This window comes from Dendrobates tinctorius, unplaced genomic scaffold (assembly GCF_039654945.1).
Source record: "Dendrobates tinctorius isolate UK_male_01 unplaced genomic scaffold, ASM3965494v1 ptg000223l, whole genome shotgun sequence".
NCBI classification, from domain to species: domain Eukaryota; kingdom Metazoa; phylum Chordata; class Amphibia; order Anura; family Dendrobatidae; genus Dendrobates; species Dendrobates tinctorius.
The window spans coordinates 10,741,717-10,761,174 of NW_027361890.1; the positions used below are offsets into that span (position 1 = coordinate 10,741,717).

The window sequence follows — 19,458 nt, forward strand, 5'->3', positions numbered from 1 at the left end:
GATTCCTGGACCCTGGACAGACATTTTTGCCATTGTCATAAACATTGATAATCCTGGTTTGGCTTTTTTCTTGTGACAAGATGGCCTTACATCAGCCTGCTGAAATATGGCTATGACACCGATCTGTTTTCCTTTGTCTGTGGCAGGAGATGTCAGACTGGAGAAGGCATATTTGGGTTCACATGTAACTGCGCAGAAGAGCTTTTTAACTTGCTACAAATATGCATGCAAAACAGTCGAATACTGTAAGTGTAATTTGTGATACAGATTGAGACTCTGCATTAGATGCTGAACAAAGTTTCCCATACCGGTATGACACTCTCCCAACAACCTCACTACTACCCTAAGGCCAGAGCCTATTGGAAGTGAATTCATCACTTCTTCATCCTTCACAAGAACTTCAGAAAATTGCAAATTTCCTGATTCTAACAAGATGAAAAGATCCAATATACCGCTACACCATAAGATTTCAGATGGTGGCATGAGTCAAATGTCTATGCAAAGCAATCATAATGTAGACGATCATCTTGGACTTGGCCAATCCTGTGTGGTTGGAAACACAATAAAGAGTGAAGAGATCAAAACATTTAGTAGTATACAATCTGGAGATTTAAATGGGGCCATATGGGCCATATGGGACACTGGTTATGACAGTGATTACAGTCAAGAATCCTCCTGTGTGAGAAGAATGGGGTATGAAAATCCTCCAATCTTGTGCAGCACCTGTCAATTATTGAGCTCAATTCCCTCAGTATCCGTGGATGAATGCCATCTGGGCTGGGGGATTTGTCAATGTTTAAATTGCTCAGATGTAAATGCACTTCTTTTTGTGTTAAACTAGTTATATCAGGTTGTGAATTTTGATTTTTGCATTGTTGAATGTTCCCTATAACAGACAGTTCATTGGTGAACACAGATGAAAAGTGCCTGTTTAATATCTCTGCCTTTTCTTTGTCCGCTGTGATTATCTTGTTACTGTCATCTTTTAAGGGGCCAATACCATCTATTTTTTTCTTTTTGGCATTGATGTATTTATAAAAAATTTTGGGATTTATTTTAATGTCGTTGGCAATTTGTTTCTCTGTAGATAACTTTGCCAGCTTGATTTCTTTTTTACATTTCTTATTTAGCTCTTTATACTCCTGAAATGCTATTTCATTATTCTTGGCTTTCAAGATTTTGAATGCCCTTTGTTTTTGTCTTATTAAACTTTGTACTGTTCTGTTCATCCATAATTGTACAAGATCAGGCAAAGTTTTTCGTTCTGTGGCTATAAGCTAGAATGCGTCTGTAACCCAATAACAAGCAGAGATATTGAAACAATAAGCAAAGTTTATAATATATAAAGGATTGCATGAAATGAAACTTTCTAAATATATTGCTGATAAACTGAGCAATCCTAGTGATTACGATTGGCCGTCAGGAATAAGATTAATATAACTAATATTAATTTTTTATATAAATACCAGATTGCTAATGACTATAAAACCCTGGGCCAGACTGACAAAATAACTCTTATGTCTATAGACACCTATAGCTTCATGCATGCATTAGAGGTCAACTGGATATGTAACATCTTTGTGTAAGGATGCAGTTAAGGGCCTGTCACACTAAGCGATATCTCTAGCAATATCGCTATAACTTGTGACGTTATAGCGATATTGCTAGTGATATCGCTATGTCTGATACTTACCTACGACCCGCTCCCCCGCTGGTTATCGCTGATTGCGCGAGAACAGGCTGGACCGTTTCTCGTCGTCAGCTTCCTGTGGAGAGACGAGCAACGAGCGTGGAGCCGGGCGGGAGGACGCAGGATCGCCTAGTGTGACAGGTAAGTAGCAACCACCGACCCCAGCGATGTCGCTGGTGAGATCTGCCTGTGTGGCAGCTCACTAGGGACTACTTAGCGATGCACCAGCGATCCTGACAGTGTCATATCGCTGGTCGGGATCGCTGGTGCATCGCTAAGTGTGACAGTACCTTTACGGACGGGATGCAGAGCAAGGGTTAACAGGTTTATTTACAGGGCAATACTCCACGCAGGGAGGTAGAGAGTTAAACAAGAAATTCACAGTTTAAAGGCAAAGGATATGGTGAAGTGGAAAAAAAAACCTTACAGACAAGGGCAGCTCGTTAGCACATGCGTCAGGAAGTCCTTAAACTGCAGCTCCTGCTGCAAACTCAACTGCGCCGGCAACGGCGGGTGCAGTGCTTTCTCAGGATGGTACTGTAGTCACTGGTCCATCTTGTGGCGGCAGTGGTCTGTCTCTGGTACCTTCCATTGCCGCTAGTCCATATTCTGATGTGGCTATCAAAGGCACGGACCACAGTCCTGTACAAGCCCAACGTGGCTCCTAAACTATGTTCTGACAACGTCAGGGTGCAAGTGTCAGAATCGTATGCGGTGTCTCTTGGGCAGCGCGTGTGTGGTACTCACGGTCACGTAGTGTACAGCACCCGCTTCTCTGGCAGTCACTGGATACACACTGCATGTTCCACTCTCTGTCTGGCACTGGTACTCCCAGGATGGAGCACTTCTCTCTGTGGCTGCTGCAGCACCTGGCTTGGCTCTGCTCTGCGGGCATGGCTCTGCTCTGCTGGCATGGCTCCGCTGCACACGGCTCTGCTCTACATGGCTCCGTTATGCTGGCAGCGGTCCCGCTCTCCAGATAGCCACTGGGCACACTAAGTCCCTCAGTGCAGCAACCCCTATGGTCCTGGTTGGCTGCAGCATGGCCTGTCATAGGCCTGGTACTCCCCGGTGGGAGAAGGGGAAACTCAGCGCGCCGCTCACCACTCTCCTCCATGCTGCCCTTTGCACTGCACTCCGCTGGCGCCAGACTCCTCTGCTTGGTGCGCTCTTTTTATGCCTCCAACGCTGTGTGCCTTTTCTGGCTCCTCCCGCTCTCCTGGGCCAGGAGGAAGGTCCAGCTCACTCAGGCTTCACCCAGACTGCAGGGATAGATCCGCCTCTTTCAAGGTTCCCCCCTGGAACAGCGGATGCAGCCTCTCAAGTTCCAGACCCGGCATGCAGGTATCTCCTGACTCTTCGTCCCCCCTACATTTGTCTCATTAGAATATTTTAATAACATGTTCAAATTATTTCAACAAATACGTTGCCCCGTCATCATACATGCAGTCATTTGTAAAGAGAGATGGAGATGAAACATAGCATGTGACATAGATCTAATGACTAAAGCCATCTTTCGATAGTAATTGGTTGGTTCTACAAACAATGCTAGCAATGACAACCTTTAAACTGTCTGTGGCCACCTGTGAGCTTCTTGCACCAGTCAGCTCGTAGATTCTTCCACTGAAATTCTCTGACAATTCGTTTTCCCAGTAGCAGACAGATTTCTCCAAAGATTTTAAATTGGATTGAGATCTGTATTCATGGTTCCTTCTTATCAATTCTTGTGTACTTTTGGATGCTTGCTCTGGAGCATCACCCTGTTGTAGGACCCATTTTGTTCTACTTAAACCTAGTATTTTTTACACTTGGTAGCACATTTTAATCTAAAATTCTCTGATATTCTTTGTTTTCATGGTTTCTATAACACATTCTCTGCCTCCAGTCCAGCAAAGCAACCCTACAAATTATGGATTCTCCACCATGTTTCACTGTAGGTAGAGTACAGATTTTTTTGTAATTTTTTTTAAATGTATCATAGATATGCAATGACAGAAATCTTTAATTTTGCCTCATCTGCCCACAGAACAATATCCTGGAAGGATTGTAGTTGGTATACAGTGGGTATGGAAAGTATTCAGACCACTTTAAATTTTTCACTCTTTGCTTCATTGCAGCCAATTGGTTAAAAAAGTTCATTTCTTTCTCATTAATGTACACTCTGCACCCCATCTTGACTGAAAAAAACAGAAATGTACAAATTTTTGCAAATTTATTAAAAAAGAAAAACTGAAATATCACATGGTCATAAGTATTCAGACTCTTTGCTCGGTATTGAGTAGAAGCACCCTTTCGAGCTAGTACAGCCATGAGTCTTATTGGGAATGATGCAACAATTTATACACACCTGGATTTGGGGATCCTCTGCCATTCTTCCTTGCAGATCCTCTCCAGTTCCATCAGCTTGGATTGTGAACGTTGGTGGGCAGCCATTTTCATGTCTTTCCAGAGATGCTCAATTGGGTTTAGGTCAGGGCTCTGGCTGGGCCAGTCAAGAATGGTCACAGAGTTGTTCTGAAGCCACTCCTTTGTTATTTTAGCTGTGTGCCTAGGGTCATTTTAGCTGTGTGCCTAGGGTCATTGTCTTGTTGGAAGGTAAACCTTCGGCCAAGTCTGAGGTCCAGAGCAATCTGGAAGTGGTTTTCATTCAGGATATCTCTGTACTTGGCCGCATACATGTTTCCTTTCCACACATACTGCTTAGAATTATCATCAAAAAGGTCTGTCTTCATCTCATAAGACCAGAGAATTTTATTTCTCATAGTCTGGGAGTCTTTCATGTGTTTTTTAGCAAACTCTATGCGGACTTTCATATGTCTTGTGTCACGCTGTGGCGACATACTCACCCGGCCTCTGCTCCCACGTCGTCTCTGTATACTCACCCGGCCATCGCTTCCACGCCCCAGCCCCTCGCCACCCGACAGCCACGGCGGTCACCTCTGACAGGTGCGCGGCCCACGGCGTCTCTGCATGCAATGCGCAAGCGCCATAGGCAGCCGCCGCGCCTCCCTTCTGCTTCTTGTGCTCCGGCTATGCCCTGACCCGGAAGCACACCCTGACCAATGGCAGACCAGACAGGGGCATATCAGGCCGCTTCCCCCTGAGGGAGGCACCTGATCGTTGTCTTTCCTAGAACACTGGGCCTCGCTTCTTCGAGTGCTCTCTGCAGTCTCACAGTCCCATTCTCGTGTGCTCCCTGCAGCAGCCTTACAGTCCAGCTATCCATGTTCCCTGCTGTACTCCAGTCCTGCCTCCGGTGTTCCTTTTTCATCCTGCTCCAGTCCTTCCGCCCTACTCCAGTCCTGCCTCCGGTGTTCCTGTTCCATCCTGCTCCAGTCCTTCCATCCTACTCCAGTCCTGCCTCCGATGCTCCTGTTCCATCCCGCTCCAGTCCTTTCGTCCTACTCCAGTCCTGCCTCCAGTGTTCCTGTTCCATCCTGTTCCATCCTGCTCCAGTCCTTCTGTCCTACTCCAGTCCTGCCTCCGGTGTTCCTGTTCCATCCTGCTCCAGTCCTTCCGTCCTACTCCAGTCCTGCCTCCGGTGTTCCTGTTCCATCTGGCTCCAGTCCTTCCATCCTACTCCAGTCCTGCCTCCGGTGTTCCTGTTCCAATCCTGTCTCCTGTGTTCCTGCTCCAACCATCCCTCCACATTCCAGTCTACAGTCTTACTCCACTCCTGTCTCTTGTGTTCCAGCTCTGTCCTCTACACTTCAGTCCCACACTCCTACTCCGGTCCATCCTGTGCCGCCCCTCTCGGTACCGGCTACCATGGTACTCGAAACCCTGGGCCTGCTCCTAACGGTGTCTGTATAGGGGTCAGTTCCACCTAGCAGCTCGCCCGGGGCCCCTCGGTGCCATGGCCCAGAGGGTCCACTCCTGGAGATTTAGGCTCCAGATCAGCCACGCTAATATCTTGCACTGAGGAGAGGCTTCAGTTGGGCCACTCTGCCATAAAGGCCCGACTGGTGGAGGGCTGCAGTGATAGTAGACTTTGTGGAACTTTCTCCCATCTCCCTACTGCATCTGTGGAGCTCAGCCACAGTGATCTTGGGGTTCTTCTTTACCTCTCTCACCAAGGCTCTTCTCCCACGATTGCTCAGTTTGGCTGGACTGCCAGGTCTAGGAAGACTTCTGGTGGTCCCAAACTTCTACCATTTAAGGATTATAGAGGCCACTGTGCTCTTAGGAACCTTGAGTACTGCAGATATCTTTTGTAACCTTGGCCAGATGTGTGCCTTGCCACAATTCTTTCTCTGAACTCATTGACCAGTTCCTTTGACCTCATGATTCTCATTAGGTCTGACTTGCACTGTGAGCTGTGACGTCTTATATAGACAGGTGTGTGCCTTAGCAAATCAAGTCCTATCAGTTTATCTAAACACAGATGGACTCGAATGAAGGAGTAGAACCATCTCAAGGAGGATCACAAGGAAATAGACAGCATGTGACCTAAATATGAGTATCTGAGCAAAGGGTCTGAATACATCTGGCTGTGATATTTCAGTCTTTCCTTTTTAATAAATTTGCAAAAAATTCAATTCTACATTTCTGGGTTTTTTTTCAGTCAAGATGGGGTGCAGAGTGTACATTAATGAGAAAAAAATGAACTTTTTTGAATTTACCAAATGGCTGCAATGAAGCAAAGAGTGAAAAATTAAAAGGGATCTGAATACTTTCCAAACCCACTGTATGTAATATTTAGCAATGCTCAATCCCTTTTTTTTATTGACAATCGTTTTCTTGGCCTTCGCCTATAGAGCTTTGTTTAATATATTGGGCTTCGTATGGTGCAGGTAGAAACTATCACTCCAAATACCTACTGCACAGTGTGAATTACTTTAAAATGCTTTCTTTACTACATTTAAACCCAAATTTCATAAGGAAGGTTCTCTCATTAATTTTCTTCTTTCCACCATGTCCTGGAAGGTTCTTGATAACATTTTGAATTGTTTAAGCCATGAAGCCAAGATGTTTGGAGATATTCTGCACCCTTTAGGGCTCCGTCACACATAGCGACTCACCAGCGATCCCGACAACGATATGAACTTGTCAGGATCACTGGTGTGTCGCTACATGATCGCTGGTGAGCTTCCAAACAGGCAGCTTCACCAGCGATCAGGACCAGCGACGACGAGCGCTCGCGTCGCTGTGTACCTTAGATACCAGCGTGCTGGTGCAGGGAGCTGGTAACCAAGGTAAACATCGGGTTTCTAAGCGCCGCACGGCACTTAGAAACCCGCTGTTTACCTTGGTTACCAGCTCCCTGCACCAGGGTGCTGGTATCTAAAGTACACAGAGGGTTTCTAAGCGCTGCGCTTAGAAACCCGCTGTTTACCTTGGATACGAGCTGGGAGAAAGCTGATCACTGCTCTCCCACCTGCCACACGCAGCGATGCGAGCTGGCCAGCAGGAGACCAAAGATCCAAAAAAAGTCCAGGCCATTCCAGCACGATCAGCGACACCCGGCAGGGGGGCCGGTCGCTGATACCTGTCACACACAGCGATCTCGCTGGTGAGATCGCTGTTGCGTCACAAGACTTGTGACTCAGCAGCGATCTTGCTAGCGAGATCGCTGTGTGTGACGGGGGCTTTAGACTGTTTGTGCATTATAGTCTGCCTAGACAGCTCTCTTGTCTTTGCCATTGTAATCAAAGAACAGAAAACAAAACTAGCCCTTTTAAGCATTAAAGCCACAAATCACAGGCTAATTAAAGCCATGTGAGCTTTTGGGACTGGTGAGTCTAATTTCTAATTAATCACAGGTTAGTTTTATTTTGTTCTTTATTTCAGACTGAACAAACCGGACCATTAGTCCGCATCTTGGTATTATTTTCAATTTTGTATCCTTTTTCAGGCTAAATTTGTATTCCGGTATTTCTGTGTCTTCTGCTTTTCTGTATCAAATATATGAGTTTTTATATATCAAACAGTCTAACTGAACGCATTGGGACTGATTCATTAAAGGGTTTGTCCCATGAACAAAGTGCATTTTAATCAACAGATCTTAAATAAAATGCTAGGGAGAAAGTAGTCTAATCTGATAAACAATAAAGATATTTATATTTTATAACAGATTATGCTAACCTGATCTATCATGATATGCGTTGTAAGCCAATATTCAGCTGCTGCGGATCCACAGGTTTATCAAAGCTGATGAAAATGAAGATTTGTGATTATCCCCCCACGTGTCTGATTATTGAAGACATCAATTCACAGGATATTTTTGAATTTACAGGTTTTTTTCAATGTTTTTCAAAGTGCTAAGCACTTCTTGTTCAGGAAAGTGGTTGTTTCCTCAAGAAGAAGTACTTGCCATTGAATCGCATTAAAAAAATTCAATAATACCCTGTGAATTGACATCTTCAATAATCGGCAGCGTGGAGAATATTCACAAATCTTCCAAATCTTAAAGGGAATCTGTCACCCATTTTTTCGAATATGAACTGCCGGCACTGACATCAGGAGTTTATCTACAGCATTCTGTAATGCTGTAGATAAGCCCCCGATGTAACCTTTAAGATAAGAAAAAAGAGTTAAGGGGGCTTTACACATAGCGATATCGCTAGCAATATCGCTAAAGCGCCACCGATTTTGTGACACAGCAGCGATATTGCTAGCGATATCGCTATGTGTGATACTTACTGCTGACTGGCTCCCCTGCTGTCTGTTTCTGATCGCGTGAGATCGGGCAGCTCCATTTCTCGACGGGCGCTTCCTGCTGGCGCCGACGAGTGATGAGTGGACGCGGGTGGGAGGACGTCAGGATCGCCGCGTCTGAAAGGTGAGATCTGTCTGTGTGGCAGCTCACTAGCGACCATTTAGCGATGCACCAGTGATCCTGACCGGGTCGTATCGTGGTTGGGTTTGCTGGTGCATCGCTAAATGTAAAGGGGCCTATAGATTATACTCACCGGGGGGGCGGTCTGGTCTTGGTCCGATGGGTGTTGCGGTCCAGTGCCTCCCATCTTCATACGATGCCGTCCTCTTCTTTCCTTCCTGTCGTGGCTCCGGTGCAGGCGCACTGCTCTGCCTTGTTGAGGGCAGAGCAGAATACTGCAGTGCGCAGGCGCTGGACCTCTCCTGGAGCCTGCGCACTGCAGGACTCTGCTCTGCCCTCAACAGGGTAGAGCAGTGCACCTGCGCAGGAGCCACGACAGGAAGGAAAGAAGAGGATGGCATCGTATGAAGATGGGAGGCGCCGGACCGGAAGCCGACACCCAATCGGACCGGACCGAATGCCGGGGTGAGTATAATCTAACTCTTTTTTCGTATCTTTCAGGTTACATCGGGGGGCTTATCTACAGCATTACAGAATGCTGTAGATAAGCCCCTGATGTCGGTGCCAGCAGCTCATATTCGAAAAAAGGGGTGACAGATTCCCTTTAATAATCAACAGATCTTGTAATAATAATAAGTTCCACTATTGAATGTGTTTAAAAAATGTTCCTGTACAGAGATAAACCTATAGATGTGCCCGTAATTAAACTATTTGCTGTGTCAAGCCATGCACAGCTACTCCAGTTTATAGTCAGCACATACCATAGCTCCTGACCATACGAGATGCTGTAACAAGGTGGCATGGGATGGTAGTCATGGTCGAGTCTACTGCAGCAGAGTCAGTCCACACCCCAGCCCCTTGCACATAAAGTGACAGTTCTGGTCCCAGCCCCGGGTCACCTCTGCGGTTGTTCTCCATGATGGGCCAGCATCCTCTGGATGAACCACACTTCACACTGTATAAGGCCCAAGAGTGGAAACTTGTATTTTAATAATGAAGATGTAGAAAGAAACAAGTGACATAGAATTCGTGCTCTGTCCCTAGTCACAGCCACCTGATGAAAACAGCGTTGTCCGTTGACATGCATAGTGGAATAAAGTATATTATTTTTCAGCTTTGGATCCTCAGCATTCCTTTGACCATGGTCATTTGCCTTTTATCCTTTATTTCCCTTATCTGTGGGCACACGGCTGGAGCTGCAGCGGACCCACCATCCTAACTACCTAATCATTGCTTCTGGACGATTCACAGCACTCCCTGGAGACCACTACCTCATCCATTCCTAGTCACAGCCACGGCTGCAGTAACTGAGTCCAAAGCTCCCAGTAAACTCTTCAGAGCTAAAAGTCTCTAGTGAGGCACACATTCAGTACCAGTGCCTGACAGTACTGGCAGCCTATATTCTCCCCAGCCGGGGGGTCAGTTCCGTCCCAGACAGGGGACACACATATTTCCCAGACAGGGGTCCCTTTTGTCCCAGAAGGGGACACACGTCCTGCCTCAGGCAGTCCTGTCTGGGCTCTGAACAGGAAGCCTCAGCTTCCTCTTCCCTAGAGGCTGTTGGCTCTGTCCCCTAAATTAACCCCTTCTGTCCCTGCCTCTAGCACGTGCATAACAAACACAGCACAACAGTCATAAATTGCAGACACAGCACATTTGACAGAGTAAAACACAAGGGGATAACATTAACATATTAACATACAGGTACATCATTCGGGTACCGCATAAAGTGCACAGGATCAGACTTAGGAGAGAAGGGAAGCAACGAGGTTCTCCGCCACCTCCTTACAATACCTTAAGTTATTTATGATAACTAAATATATTGATGACACAGTAGGAACTTGCAGCTTTTGCCTTCTGAGGTAACACATTTCTCTGCCTGTTTTATAACTGGAGTGTGTATTTCTGCTGCACCTCCAGACCTCTAAACTTATCGTAGATCAAGTCAGTGATGTAGCAGCTCCAGCAGCTCTTACAGTATGTCATGACTTGATTTATGATTAGTTTAGAAGGCTGGAGACAGGGCAGAAACACTTGCTCCTGTGATAAGAAAAGGCAGTGAAATTTGTTACTTCAGAAAGCAGCAGCTGCAAGTCCCTGCTGCTTCATCTGTATACTTACTTATTATAACTGACTGGCCAGTGTCATGGTGCGTTTTGAGTTTTGGGTAGGTGGTGTAGGAGTTAACTCTGAGAGCCTCTCTGTGGATCTGGGGAGGGTTTTTATAGCTTCAGGGGAGAGCCGTCCTCTGTCACTTATACTCCTATCTGTGTGCCTGACCCTGCTCTCTCCGTGCGTCACGCCAATCATTGTCCGTTTGCCTGGTATTCTGACCCTGCTCTGTTACGGTTTACGTCTCTGGTTTGCTGACTCTGTACCTGCTTTGCCTGTGCTGTGTATGACCCTTGGCTTTGTCTGACCTCCCTCCTGAATATCCCTCCTGTACCGTGCTTGCCCATACTGTGTATGACCTTTGGCTTTGTCTGACCTCCCATCTCTATATCCCTCCTGTACCTCGCTTGCCCCACTGTATATGACCTCCGTTTTGCCTGACTCTGAGATTTCTGTATAGTGTCTTGCCATCTCTGAAAGCAGGATGCTAAGCCCCGACCCCTTGCAGTCACATGACCGTAGGTCCTGTGACTGCTTGCTAAACTTCAGCGTCCACAGGTCCTGTGCATCTGTACTTTCCGGCTGTACCTGTCCCTGGGCCCCCTACAGTGCGGGTGAGTCCCTGCTCAGCGGAGGCTGTACGCCGGCGCTGTCAGGATCCTGACATTATAAGCGACCTATAACAGTTAATTCCCCCCGCCCCTGATAGTAAGGTGTGTGAGTGTGGGAATTACAGCTTGCATCATGGACCCCATGCAAACATTATCTGACCAGGTTAAACAACTATCACAGATGTTTCAGAAACTTAATGTGGAGCAGCGCTCTATGGCCCAAACCCAGCAGCAGCTGGTTAATACTGTACAGGGAGCTCTCGGTCCTGAGATCAGGGACGTGTCACTTACTTCCCCGGAATCTCCGGTTAAACTGCTGGACTCTTTTTCTGGGGACAAGAGGGAGTACAGGGCTTTTAGAGAGGGATGCAAATTGTTCTTTTCCCTGAGACCCCGTTCGTCTGGGGGTGAATTTCAGAGGGTGGGGGTGATTATTTCCCTACTTCGGGGTGCCCCACAAGCCTGGGCGTTCTCTCTAGCCCCCACAGCCCCAGAACGTATGACTGTGGATGCATTTTTTGAGGCCTTGGGCCACATTTATGATGAACCAGACAGGGTTCGCTTGGCAGAGGACATGGTGATGAGCACACGTTAGGGTCGGCACTCAGCAGAGTGGTTCTGCTCTGTGTTCCGACAGTGGTCAGCGGAAGTCTCCTGGGATGATGCTGCTCTCCGTGGACTATTCTGTAGGGGCCTGTCGGATTGCCTTCAGGACGCCCTGGCTTTGCACCCACTTCCTGACAGTCTGGAGGATGCCATGACCCAAGCCGTGCGGATGGATCGCCGGCTCAGAGCCAGAGGGGTTATGCACTCCGAGTCGTCCTTGTTTTCCAGTAGTAAAGAGGTGGAGGCCAGTCCTGTGCCTATGGAAATTGGTGCCACCTCGGTCAGAGAGAAAGAGAGGAAGCGCCACCGTGAGAAACAACTTTGCTTCTACTGTGGGGAACCAGGACATTGGAGGAGAGATTGTCCAGTATGTCCAACGTCCTCCAAGCCGACGGGGAACTACTAGGTCTGGGTAGTGATCGAGGAGGCTGCCCAGACCCCCAGGTACTTTTTTCCTCATGCCCTAAATTTCTACTTAAGGTTGAACTGGTAGTAGACAACTGTCATTTTATGTCTACAGCCTTGGTGGACTGCGGTTCAACACTTAACCTGGTCATTTCCAGTACCGTCTCCAGGGTCAAGATAGGGACAGTCAGGTTGGAGACCCCTCTGAAAATCGTGGCCATTGACTTCCCCTCTCACCCGTTCGGGTATTCATTATGTCACTAACAGTTTTGTTTTGCATGTTGGTTCCTCCCCTGTTGAGGAGATGAAATGTTTTGTCATGGACAACCTGCCCGAAGGCTGTTATTGGGCATGCCGTGGCTTCAACAGCACAACCCAGTTATTGATTGGGAGAAAAAAGAAATTGTTAAGTGGGGTCCTAAATGTATTGACTGTGCCTAAAAACCTGTGTTCTGTGTTACACCTGCAAAACTTGCCTGTGAGTCTTCTGTTTGTCTGGAGGGTATTGCAGAGTACCTCAAGGACTTTGAGGACGTGTTCTCCGAAAGCGAGGCCGAGGCATTACCACCACATAGGTCTTTTGACTGCAATATAGACCTAATCCCTGGGGCCAAATTGCCCAAAGCCCGTTTATTTAATTTGTCAGGACCTGAGCGTCTGGCAATGAAGGAATACATAACGGAAATTCTCCGAAAGGGGCATATAAGACCCTCAGTTTCTCCGGTAGCAGCAGGGTTTTTCTTTGTTAAAAAGAAAGATGGTGGCCTGGGCCCCTGCCTCGACTTCAGAGAACTCAACAAGATTACTGTCAGGAATACATACCCCTTACCCTTGATTCCAGATTTGTGTAACCAACTTTCAGGGGCAAAATGGTTTTCCAAATTGGATCTTAGAGGGGCTTATAATTTGATACGAATTAAAGAAGGGGACGAATGGAAAACTGCCTTTCTCACGTCAGAGGTATTGTTTGAAAATTTAGTGATGCCATTTGGCCTCACTAATGCTCCAGCGGTCTTTCAAAATTTCATTAATGTGGTGTTTGTGGACCTCATCGGCCGCTTCGTTGTCATTTACTTGGATGATATTCTGATTTACTCGACTGACAAAGAGTCTCATTTGTTCCATGTCAAAACGGTACTTCAAAGACTCAGGGAAAACCAATTATTTGTTAAACCTGAAAAATGTACTTTTTTCATCCAGGAGCTAACGTTCTTGGGACTCATAATCTCGCCACAGGGTTTCGGATGGATCCCAAGAAAGTGCAAGCCATTGTGGAGTGGGTCCAACCTCAGGACCTGAAAGGACTCCAGCGCTTCTTGGGATTCGCAAACTATTACCGTAGATTTATCAAGGGCTTCTCACAGATTGTGAAACCTCTCTCCGATCTCACATGCAAAGGGGCTGATATCAAAAATTGGTGCCCCTCGGCGAAACAGTCCTTTCTGGTTTTAAAAAATTGTTTTATGTCTGCTCCAATACTTGTGCAACCAGATCCGTCCTTGCCATTTGTGGTGGAGGTTGACGCCTCTGAGGTAGGGGTAGGGGCTTTGTTGTCTCAAGGGCCAGCTACCCTGACTAACCTTAGACCTTGTGCTTATATTTCCAAAAAGTTTTCTCCGGCAGAGAGAAACTACGATGTTGGGAATAGAGAGCTTCTGGCAATTAAGCTGGCATTTGAAGAATGGAGACATTTTTTGGAAGGGGCAGAACATCCGATTACGGTCATCACCGATCACAAAAATCTGGAATATATTAAAACTGCTAAGAGATTGACCCCCAGACAGGCCTGTTGGTCACTTTTTTTTTCCCGATTTCAATTCTCGATTACGTTCCGTCCAGGATCTAAAAATGTGAAAGCAGACGCATTATCACGCAGTTTTGAACCATTGTCTACCCCTGATCCTCCGTCATCCATTCTTCAACCTGGGGTAGTTTTAGCTGCACTGTCATCAAAACTGGAGAGGGAGATTATGGAGTCTCAATCTTTAGCTCCAAGGTCCAAACCCGGTAAAAAATTGTTTGTCCCACAACACTTGCGTTCTGATCTCCTGCGAGTTTCATGACTCTAAAATGGGCGCTCATCCAGGTATTGCTGCCACAGGTGAGGCGATAAAAAGAGTCTTCTGGTGCCCATGTATGTCGGGGGAGATTAAGAAACATGTCACTGCATGTGGGGTTTGCGCACGTTCAGGAGCTCTCATTGCTGGCCGGCTGGGTAATTAGTGCCTTTACCAATTCCAAGAAGGCCTTGGACTCATTTGTCCATGGACTTTGTCACTAACCTTCCTCCTTCTCGGGGTAGTACGGTAATTTGGGTAATTGTGGATAGATTCTCTAAGATGGCACATTTTGTACCCATGACTAAATTACCATCTGCAGAAGTTCAATCTCGACACTTCCTTTCTCAAATTGTTGGCCTCCATGGGGTACCTACTAACATTGTCTCGGACAGGGGGACACAATTTGTGGCTGTTTTGGCAGGCTTTCTGTAGGAAGTTGGGGATATCTCTGTCTTTCTCCTCAGCTTACCACCCAGAGAGCAATGGACAGATGGAACGCACCAATCAGTCATTGGAACAGATCCTCCAGTGTTTAACTTCCACGTTACAGGACGACTGGTGCGAGGCCTTACCATTGGCGGAGTTCGCCTTTAACAGTCGAATAAACCAATCCACGGGTAGGTCACCATTTTTTATTAATTATGGATTGAACCCTCACTTTGGTGAGTTCTCACGGCTGGATTCAAGCTGTCCAGGGGCGGAAGACTCCGTCAGCAGAATAAGTGATTTATGGACTAATGTTCGGACAAACGCTTCCAGAGCACAAGAGAAATATAAACATTTTGCTGACAATAAGAGGGATCTGGGTCTGACACTACAGTGTGGGGATAAGGTATTGCTTTCTATGCGAAACATAACCTTAAAATTACCTTCCGCCAAGCTGGGACCTAAATTCATTGGCCCTTATGTAATAACCGAGGTAATCAACCCAGTGGCATATCATTTACTTTTCCCTGCATCCTTGAAACTTCATAATGTGTTCCATAGGTCTCTACTCAAACCAGTAGGCTCGGTGGAAGAGGAACCTGGTTCCATACCAACTCCAGTGTTGGTAGACTGTCATATGGAGTTCGAAGTGCAAAACATTGTACAGTCTCGGTGGGTACGCGGTTCCTTACAATATCTTGTACATTGGAAGGGGTACTGTCTGGAGAACTGATCGTGGGTACCAGCCAGGTTAGTGCACGCTGATCGGCTGGTTAGAGCTTACCATGCTCGGTATTCTGAGAGACCTGGGGTCCGGAGGCCCCTCGTTGAAGGAGGGGTACTGTCATGGTGTGTTTTGGGTAGGTGGTGTAGGAGATAACTCTGAGAGCCTCTCTGTGGATCTGGGGAGGGTTTTTATAGCTTCAGGGGAGAGCCGTCCTCTGTCGCTTATACTCCTATCTGAGTGTGCCCGACCCTGCTCTTTCTGTGCGTCACGCCAATCATTGTCAGTCTGCCTGGTATTCTGACCCTGCTCTGTTACGGTTTACGTCTCTGGTTTGCTGACTCTGTACCTGCTTTGCCTGTGCTGTATATGACCCTTGGCTTTGTCTGACCTCCCTCCTGAATATCCCTCCTGTACCGCGCTTGCCCGTACTTTGTATGACCTTTGACTTTGTCTGACCTCCCATCTCTATATCCCTCCTGTACCTCGCTTGCCCGTACTGTGTATGACCTCCGTTTTGCCTGACTGAGTTTTCTGTATAGTGTCCTGCCATCTCTGAAAGCAGGACACTAAAGCCCCGCCCCCTTGCAGTCACATGACCGTAGGTCCTGTGACTGCTTGCTAAACTTCAGCGTCCACAGGTCGCATCTGTACTTTCCGGCTGCACCTGTCCCCGGGCCCCCTACAGTGCAGGTGAGTCCCTGCTCAGCGGAGGCTGTACGCCGGCGCTGTCAGGATCCTGACAGCCAGAAGCCGTAGTTATGTGCTCCACATGAACTGGAGCAGCTCTGCATGGTTGGATGCAGCAAATAATAGTACACACCAGGGGCACACATGTAAGATTATCTCAACAAAGTAACTTTTTTTTAACACATCCAACTGTAGAATTCTAATATTCCCAGATTGATTAAAATGCACTTTGTGCATTGTGCATGGCAGTCTTAATGAAGGACTACCTAAGTAGGATGCACCAAATTCATTTAGAGGCACATGCCATTAATGAAGTTGGCGCATATTGCAGTAGCGTTTCCCACATAAGAAACACTGGCGCGTTTGTTGAATTTGACAGGTGGGCATAGCCATGTTCTGTCCCACCTTAGCTCCTCCCCAGCACCACCCGTTTTGGAGGAGCAACTTCAAATTGGCGTAAACATGGCAAAAATCATAAAACTTTTATGTTGTGCAAAAATTTTCAGACTTTTTAAAGCCTCTGGCCCAGTTTTTGGCCATAAGGCTTTGATGAATTGGCTCTTTTATTTCAGGAGCTATTTTGCACTTTGCAATAATCAGGGGTACTACAACAGGTAGAATGCAGTTTTTATTCTGTAGCTTATGCTCTCTCTGTTTTACACAGTGAAATCATTAATCTCTGGCTGTTTTCTCTGTTTCTTCACCAGAGCTGTTCACCAACCTCTTATTATGATCTTTTATTATTTTTTGCCTAAAATAACTCACACTCAATCATCTCTGTTACCTCTATTCTATGTCATCTTTTCCTGTGCCCATGTTAGAACTAAATGACAGGCTACATGGTTATCATGCAGTAGGGGGCTTACGGCTGGTGCCAGCTCCCCCATGAGATGTGTCAAACTGCCCATGTCACTCATGCAGTCTGGTGTCTTGCTCTTCTGCCAGGATCTGACACTTGTGCTGTCACTTGAGCCCCAGGACACACTGCTTGTCCTTATTACTAAGCTATGAGTTACAGATCATTCAGCCTACTGAAGACCATGTAATTCCCCTTTTAACCTTTTCAGTGCTGCTATAGATATACTGCAAACCAAATGGTTGCAAATCACATGCATTATGACATTGACTGATCTCTGATTTTTCAGCAAAGTGATTATTTGAACAGTTATTACATCTGGCAAATTCATGGCCTCTAGATATAATCATTCGACTATAATTCTGCAAATCAACCACAGGCTCAAATGAAGTGTGCCACTTATTGCCTATGACAGACAGAAAGTTGTGCACTTGTGGGATATCTCTTCATTTTTACACATACTTTAATTGTTGGAGTGTTTCTCTTTTATGAAAGACTACAGAAAAGAACATTCACTTATTATTATTCACCAACAGAATAATATTTTATTTACTGCTTTTGGTGACAGCAGGAGTGGGAGCAGGTACACGGACTGTCAAACATCCTTAGAGATTCACATATATCATTAGCTGCCTGTCTGAGCTATACGCTCAGGCTTACAAGTCAACAAAGCCAATACATTTAGTGGGGTCTCAAAACGTCTGCACAGGATCAAGAATTCCTACTGGACTTCCAGGTTCAAACTGAGTTACACTGGAATCACATTTTCAGTTTTTGTGGCAGTTTTTGATGTTGATTCTTAAGTCAATCGTAAGCGTGGGAGCAAAGTAGAGGAGCGGTATCAGGCTTTCTTTTATAATTTCCCTTCTTTTTGGATTCACTCCCAGCTTCAATTCAAAATACTGCATTAAAAAGTTCCCTTAAAACAAGTATGATGATTTCAACCTAAGGGATTTATTTTATTTTTTTTTTAGGTTTCTTAAAGACTTATAAAGAACTGAATATTTTTATAGCATTTTTTGTGGTGTTATTTACTTATAAATTTTTTTCATTTTGCAAGAGGCAATTTGCATTTCATTTTGCAACAATTTGTATATATGCTTTAGTTCAGGTCTTTAAAACCAGTGGGAAGCCCATAAGGAAAAACACGACTAATCCTATAAAGGCTAGAAAAAAGTTAAAAAAGAAAGTGCTGTATATGTAGAGTTTATAACATTGTGCAGCAGACTTTAACCCCTTCACCCCCAAGGGTGGTTTGCATGTTCATGACCGGGACAATTTTTACAATTCTGACCACTGTCCCTTTATGAGGTCATAACTCTGGAACGCTTCCACGGATCCCGGTGATTCTGACATTGTTTTCTCATGACATATTGTACTTCATGTTAGTGGTAAAATTTCATTCAAATAACTTGCGTTTATTTGTGGGAAAAACGGAAGTTTGGCGAAAATTTTGAAAATTTCGCAATTTTCCAACTTTGAATTTTTATGCCCTTAAATCACAGAGATACAGCACACAAAAAACTTGATAACTAACATTTCCCACATGTTTACTTTACATCAGCACAATTTTGGAACCAAAATTTTTTTTTGTTAGGAAGTTATAAGGGTTAAAAGTTGACCAGCGATTTCTCATTTTTACAACACCATTTTATTTTTAGGACCACATCACATTTGAGGTCACTTTGAGGGGTCTATATGATAGAAAATACCCCAAAGTGACACCATTCTAAAAACTGCACCCCTTAAGGTGCTCAAAACCACATTCAAGAAGTTTATTAACCCTTTAGGTGCATCACAGGAATTTTTTTGGAATATTTAAAATAAAATGAACATCTAACTTTTTTTCACAAAAAAAACAATTCAGGTTCAATTTTTTTTATTTTACCAAGGGTAACAGGAGAAATTAGACTGCAAACGTTATTGTGCAATTTGTCCTGAGTACGTTGATACCTGATATGTGGGGGGGAACCACTGTTTCGGCGCATGGCAGAGCTCAGAATGGAAGGAGCGCCGTTTGACTTTTTCAATGCAAAATTGGCTGGAATTCAGATCGGACACCATGTCACGTTTGGAGAGTCCCTGATGTACCTAAACAGTGGAAACCCCCTATAAGTGACCCCATTTTGGAAACTAGACCCCCCAAGGAACTTATCTAGATATGTGGTGAGAACTTTGAACCCACAAGGGCTTTACAGAAGTTTATAACGTACAGCGGTACAATTAAAAAATCATTTTTTCCACAAAATTGATCTTTTCACCCCAATTTTTATTTTCCCAAGGGTAACAGGACCCTAAAAGTTATTGTGCAATTTGTCCTGAGTACGCTGATACCCCACATGTGGGGGTAAACCACTATTTGGGCGCATGGCAGAGCTCGGAAGGGAAGCAGCGCCATTTGACGTTTTTGGCTGGAATTGAGATCGGACACCATGTCGCGATTGGAAAACCCCTGATGTACCAAAACAGTGGAAACCCCCCACAAATGACACCATTTTGT

General features: G+C 45.6%; 1 protein-coding gene and 1 pseudogene across 9 annotated transcripts in view; one reads left to right on the plus strand and one right to left on the minus strand.

Moving 5' to 3' along the window:
- PTPRT (protein tyrosine phosphatase receptor type T) overlaps positions 1-19,458 on the minus strand; it is a 648,808-nt gene that overhangs the window by 216,446 nt on the left and 412,904 nt on the right. The window lies entirely within an intron of this gene.
- Positions 85-1,586, plus strand: LOC141058990 (fibroblast growth factor receptor substrate 2-like; annotated as a pseudogene).